Here is a 7,440-nt window from a genome sequence, read left to right as displayed (position 1 = left end):
GGTCTTCAGAAAGGAGGTTGTAATTGTATAACCACAAATGCTTGGTATTAACTAATGGGGAGGAATTAATATTCCTAGGAAGAAGAAATGGAATAGACAGTTAGTGATGTGGGGGTGGAACATCAGGATCAAACAGAGAGAAGGAGGGAAGAGAGGGTTGAGGGAGGTAATGCAGGAGAGACAGCTGAAAAGAAGGGATATCTGAAGAATCATATGGGAACACTTTACAGTGGAATAGTCCTAAAATATTTGCATATATGAAGTCAATCTAAAGAGAATCATCAAATAATTGAGGAGACAGAGTCCCAACTGGACATCCCTGGTCACCAAATAAGACCTATAATTCCAGAAATGGATTATATCTAATAATATTGTTAAGGGGTCTTTATGGAAACACCCAAACAATTTAGGTTATTGCCAATGTTACTGTTTATCCCCCACAAACTTATGGTAAAGCCCCATTGCTGAAGATACACCTACACAACTCATTGAACACAGAGAAGTCCAGCTGGTAACTTCCTAGAGCGTTCAACCCTACAGACTAGTGTTCATCGTAATGAAAGTTACTCTGCACACTACCAAAGGAACAATGTAGATAGCAACCGAGCTACAAACCCATCAATCTACAGTGGTGACCTCTCTTCCAGATATGCCAGTTCAAAAGCAATACAAAGTTTGAGGGACTAACCAAAATATATCTGATTTGATTTAAAGCATAGCCCATGAGATGGAACTGAGCCACAACACTGTGTGGCTAAGAACCTGAGACCAGAAACCCAAGCAACTTATAGGAATACCAAATACTACTGCTCTGCTAATGGAACACAGCAATAAAATGACTTTTAATGACATCCTGCTATACTCGTAGATCAGGTTTTGCTCATTTATCTTTAGAGAAACATCTTCCTGCAGTACATCAGATCAAATAGAGATCCATAACTGGACAAAGCACAGAGAATGAGGGACCTTGGAACACACAGTCCTAATGATATATCTCCATAACATCTCTCTCCTCGGGGTTCAAGGAACCTCACAGAAGAGGAAACAGAAAGATTTTAGCCAGAGTGGATAGAAGACACCAAGGAACATAGGCTTTCTAATCACACCAGGAATAATATACACACGAGCTCATAGTGTCTGTAGCAGCATGCACAGGGGTTGCTCAAGTGTATAGGAGATGGGTCCCAGTACTGAGAAGAATAGTAAACACAAGTCTCCACTCTTAACTCAGAAGCTAACCCCAATTGAAAAACTTGTACAAAGGAAAAATAGCTTTCTCCAATAGAGAGTCTTAACGTGTATACAAACTACTCTTAAAGGCAAACACGTATCCAGCAGTAGATGCCCAACATAAAATGAACTCAATGGCATTTTTGGAGGCCTTTTGTCAGGGCTTTTTATTTTATTTTATTTTATTTTATATTTTTCCTTACAGATATTCTGCATATATATCATGTTTTCTACTTTTTTGTTTTTATAGGATTTCCCTGGGTGTGAATATGTGTCTCTGAGTGTATATGTATTTCTTGTGCTTTTCTACCCTTTTCTTCTGTTTGTTTATATGTTTGTTCTGTTTTACTCAACTTCATTTGTTCTTGTCTAGTCTTATTTTACTTTGTCTTATTATTTTGCAAGATACTTGTTTGTTTTCTAATAGAGATAGTGAAAGATTATGGGTTTGGATAAGAGGGAAGGTGGACACCATCTGGTGAAACCGGGTGTGGGGAAAATCATTAGAATATATTGAATAAAAAATTTCTACTCTTAATGTAAAAAAACAAGATACAGACACCAAGAAAGAGATAAATGAAACTCCAATAAATGTTAATAAAATCAATGCATTATATTAATGCCTATGTCGTTACTCTAATCATGCACTATATTTTGTGAGACAGCACATTGAAACAAATTCAGTAGTGACTGTAGAGGTTTATTTTTGTTGTCAACTTGACTACAGCTACCATTAACTACAACCCAACTGACTGGTTACAACCGTGCTGATTTTCCTTGATTGAATCATATGAAGTGAAAAGATCTACCCCCAAATCTGGGCCTTTTGAGGTGGGAGTTAGTCCAACGTAAATCTGGGTCTAAAGTGGTAGCTTACATAAATGCCATGGAGGAAGGAAGTACTTGTTCTTTGCCTGCTTGCCCTTAGTCTAACTGGCTAGTTCATTCCTCCACCTGTATTCCTCCACACTTCTGGATTCTGACTTATACTAAAAACCAGATGAGACATATAGTCTAGAAGACTGAATAATTGCTGGAGTCTTAGACTTTCCATTTCGAGAGAGCCATTGTCTAAATAGCCTGAGCATAATAAAGCCACAATAATAAATTCCCTGTATATACTAATCACATGTTAACAATACATATTCATTCTTTCCCTAGAAAACCTTATGTAATACAAAGTCTATGTGGAGTGTCTCTAGAGTATGTACTATTATTACATAAATCTCTATAATGTTCTCAAACTTAAAAATGCACTTAAGAAGACAAATGCTGTGGGGTAATTTCAAAGATGAATGTCAACAAATAGCTGTGAGGCCCATATTAGCCTTATGGGCAAAGGAGACTGAAGAGCAACTATCCAGTGAACAAAATGGGGAAAAATGGTTCAGTCACAAGTACACATGACCCCTAGAGTTAAAAGAAAAAATCAAGGTGAAATTCTTTATCACAAATAAAGAAGTAGAATTCAAGAAGTCCTTGTTTTTTACTGCTGAGTAGTACTCTAATATGTATATATTCCATACTTTCTTCATCCATTCTTCCATTGAAGGGCATCTAGGTTGTTTCCATGTTCTGGCTATTACAAACAAATAAAGATGTAGAATAATATTTTGTGTTTGTGGATATGACACCTGTGGCATGTATGACCAGGAGAGCTTTACAACCTTGAATGTCCATTGTATATAAAAGGTATGATGAATGAGGTTATCCATTTGATTCTAGAGTACCGTGGTATGCTTAGGAAGAGATTGTTCCTAGCTATTGGCATGAGTTTTTTCTTAAGCGTTTTATTGTAATATTCATTTTAAAATAAGTTAGCTTGCACCTGTCTTTCTTCTCTTTCCTTCTCTCTTTTCTAGAGAGAAACTAAGTCTTCTTGTGCTGGAGATATGACGTGGTAGCAACATAACCAAGAGAAAAAGTAACTGTTACAGTTATGTCTGTTTATAGAGTCAAGCCACGTCAAGCCCTCTAACAATAAGAAGGTTATGTTACATCTTTCTGATTTCGATTGAAGAGACAGGATCACTGTTTTTTTGGTACAAATGTTAAAAAATATGTGGTCGATGAAAATCAAAAGTGTAATATTCACCTAAACAGCATAAGCTGTGACCCTCAACGATTTACAATGTGTTTGAAGCTGCCAAGAGGTGGCAAAAACACTAATTTTAAGAAGATAACAAATTGTATTTCTTTTATGATATTCCTGTGGTAGTGAAAATGGAAATTATTGATGCTGGGAACAGTGCCCATGGTGCTGTTAATCACTGCATTGCTATTAATTGATTTCCCTAGCATGAGCCAAGACATGCTAGGACACCACTTACTATACCCCTCTGCCTCTCCACCAAAGCCATGTGATACCTCTGAGAGAGCAGAGGTTTTTGGAGTGAAATTATTTTGGTTCTAATACCAGAGGTACCTCTATTTGGCAGAAGAGCTAGTCAGTTTCAACTATTTAGTAGTTGCTTGTCTTTTAGAATATAAAAAAAAACTGAACTGTCCTTTTCTCTGTATTACCATAAAATAATTTGAAATTATGAACTCAAATATTCATTTCAGTCTTCTCACATGTATACACAAAATCATTCTGAGTTTCATTATTCAAGAATCAATTACAAATGTTCTTCTTTGTACAGTATAACTAGAGATTCTCTAGTTATAGTTTGTAAAAGAACAAAAGAAAGTAAAATCCTAAACAGGCTGAATATCTAAACACCAACAGCTGAAACCACAACTAAACTTTCTTTTCCTCCCTCCCTCCCTCTCTTGTTTCCTTCTGTTCCTTTCTCTCCTTAAAAGATCTAGTTGGTAATAGAATGCAAAAAAAAACTTATATTGAAGAAAAGTATAATTACAAAAATGAAGCTATATTGGAAACAACGATTACTTCTTTTAACATAAATGTATTTGTGAGTGTTTTTATATAGTGAGCATGCGAATCCTTTAAGAATTGGGGTAGTATTATCCAACACATTAGAAAGTTTGATTGGGTTATAATTTTCCCTTTTTCTTAGTAGTCTATTGCAATGATAGATAAATAAAAGAGAAAGTGTACTGACAATTGAGGCGAAACATACAGAACAGGTCAAAATAAAATGGCGCATAACTCCAGTCACAAATGAGTCAAGTATTAACATTTCTGTATCATGTTCTTACCACAGGAAGTATGACGGTTACAAAAAGAAACAATCTCCACTTATTCCCATGAACAAAAGTGCTATTGATAGAAACCAAAACAGCAAAAATCTAATTTAAGGAGAGGTGTTGACTAAAAGAAAAAATGCTCAAATTAACATGTGTGTTAGTAACATGTAATATACTATTTTGTCATAAATAGACCCAAGCATAAGTGATCATTAAATCATAAAGTAGATGCTAAGTGCAGATAATATAAAAATTATAAGAATAATGATAAAGAATGGTCATTTAAGAATTACAATTTGCATTTTGTTGAACTGTGTCTGAATAGCAAACTTAAAAAAAAATACCTAAATTTAAGATTGCCATGGATAATTTCACTTTTTATACCTTGGTAATTCAAATTATTTCAAAAAAGATAAAGTAACATTTTCACTGTGATATTTGTGTAAAGCTTGTGCATGCATGCTTGTATGGGCATTCATATGAATTGCATTAATTATTCCAACACAGAAATGACAAACTAGCTGCTCGACAGAGCATTTTAGAAAGAAATACTGCCAGGTGCTGGGGGCACATGCCTTTAATCCCAGGAGGCAGAGGCAGACGGATCTTTGAATTTGAGGCCAACTTGGTTTACAGAGAGAATTCCAGGACAGGCTCCAAAGTTACAGAGAAACCCTGCTTTAAATAAAATAAAAAGAAAAAAGAAAAAAATTAGGAAAAATGATCCTGATATTCTCCTTCTGATGATTATGTGATAATCAGTGCAGGGGAAACAAAGTCTATAGTAAGATCACATGCATGGCCCCAGACCTGTTCTATCCCTAGGCCTGATTTTTTAAATGGTGGTGACAAACAGCTTCGGTTTTATTGTTAAGTGTAGTCATGTGTAGGCTAAGATTCCAGGGTTTCTTTAATTGACATTAAGAAAAACGACATCGTAGTTACTGTAATAATTAGTAAATAATTCTAATATGCTTCTGGATATGAAGAATATGTGGCTATTGTAGGGAAATTCTGTGATTTAACAGTTGTTATTAAGGGAAATGTTAAACTACTCTTTTCATTTTCTAGAAAAAAAAATATGAATTCTGTGTAGTCCTGGGTGGTCTTTAACTCACAACCTAGACCACACTGGCCTTACATTCATAGAGATCTGCCTTGAAAGGTGGAATTACGGATGTGCACCTTCACTACAACTCTAATAAATGTGAGTTCTAAGAAGACTTGAACATTTGAGTCCCTTCTAAACTTTGCAGACTACTTTGCTTGGTGCTGTCTCTTGGCATGTCAATCGAAGTTGAGTTTATGTGGTAAGCATCTTAAATTGTTTGTATCTTTGAGGAAAATCTGTAATGATACTTGCATTGGAGATTTCATTGTTATTTAAAATAACTTTAGGGAAAAAAACATTAGAAAAATTCTATTCAGTATAATTGCTTAAGAGAGGATATTTATATGAATGAAAGTTTGTAGATATGTTTTTGTATTAGAAAAAAGATTATACTTTAAAGTTGATATTTAATTTAAATATAATTCAATGAACAGTTGAATGCCTATTAACAATATAGCCTGGCATGAAATAAATAAATAATAAAGAATGGAGACAAACTTGGAGAGTCAATGTAGGTGAATTAAAAAGTTTAATTTCATATCTATGAAACCATAAAGATGTAGTAGGAAAGATTAGAAGAAAAATGATGACATTGGTAAATTATTGCAAAAGAAATGTAACGAAAATGTTTAACTTTAGCAGGAATATCATACCAAACAATTGAAGGGGCTACCCTGCCTGAAAAGAAAGAGGACTTGTGAAACGCATAAGTCATCCAAGTTTTTTATAAAATAGTTTGAATATGTAATTAGGTATTGCCTTGGAGGCTGAAAAATGATGGCCACATTCTAATAGCCAGAGAATTTATAACAAATGTTAAGTGGAAGACATAACATGCCACTTACTAAGAAGGAGAAACACTAATGCTCTTTAAACACACAGTAGATTCAGATATGTGCACTGCCTATAATTCCCCTTTTACACAAAGCCACAGCAAAATGTCTAGATTGAAATTCAGCTCTCAATACATAGGTCTTTCTCTTTTTTCTTTCTCTCTTTCTTTTTTTCATTTTTTTAACAGACAGAGGCAAATATTCTGACTTTCAGTATCAGGTTAGGACAACAATGAAATAAATAAAAATGGACTAAATTTCTACTTTGGGAAAAGATTCATTGAAAAGTACAATAATTACTCAATGTAATGAAAACAATAGTGTATGAAACACTGCCACTGGAGATACCCAATACAAGGCAATGCGAGACAGTGAGTTTGAGATGTAATATTAAGTAAATCCTGTGACTTCTGAGAAATTACCCAAGAATGATTGACAGTACATGTCTTAGGTAGAAGACAGGAAGAGTTGTGTTCTCTATATGGGTTGTGATGTACATAAGATTCCAGGGTTGGGAACATGGAGACTAAATTTCAAGGAACAAACTACTAAAGGATGAAACATGACATCATCCAATAGTGAGAGAACTGAAGGAAATCAGAAAATGACCAACTCTGAGTGAGAGCAAATGGCACAGGCCAAGAGAGACTGAGAAGGAACCCTAGATACCACACTGGGGAAGGGAAATCCTTGTTTTTGCCTTATACAATGGGCTCTCTACAGGTTAAAGGCTAAGTTTTCTTACATTTATGAATTCATTGATATTCTCTCACCAGGAAATATAATTTGAATCTAAACTACTCCAACATGTGGACTTCACTTAGTAACCTACATCTAGAAAACATGTCTTAAAGACAGAGAATCAAATCTGTTTACTCCCCAATTCATATGATCAAGGTGAACACTGCAATGATGCTTCATTGATTACTTGCTCCTTAAATGGAAAGAGAAAGGTTCTTCTCATCTTTATAGTATTTTTCCTCTATGCTATTCATGGACTAAAAATACAGCTTTCATGTATATTTAATTTGTATGAAAACCAACAGAAGTAAAGATATATTGGAGACACAGGCATGACAAATCTTGTCCTTGTTTAACACTGGAACAGGACTAAAT

At 34.7% G+C, this 7,440-nt stretch overlaps 1 non-coding gene across 1 annotated transcript; it reads left to right on the top strand.

Moving 5' to 3' along the window:
- Positions 1-5,106: 5,106 nt before the first annotated feature.
- Positions 5,107-5,234, top strand: LOC121463551. The gene has a single exon (XR_005976458.1). It is a non-coding gene; the product is annotated as a small nucleolar RNA SNORA72 (small nucleolar RNA).
- Positions 5,235-7,440: the final 2,206 nt, after the last annotated feature.

Source organism: Microtus oregoni, unplaced genomic scaffold (genome assembly GCF_018167655.1).
Source record: "Microtus oregoni isolate MIOR12 unplaced genomic scaffold, Mior012 000026F_ref0000081, whole genome shotgun sequence".
NCBI classification, from domain to species: Eukaryota; Metazoa; Chordata; class Mammalia; order Rodentia; family Cricetidae; genus Microtus; species Microtus oregoni.
This window is presented reverse-complemented; position numbering and strand designations above follow the sequence as displayed.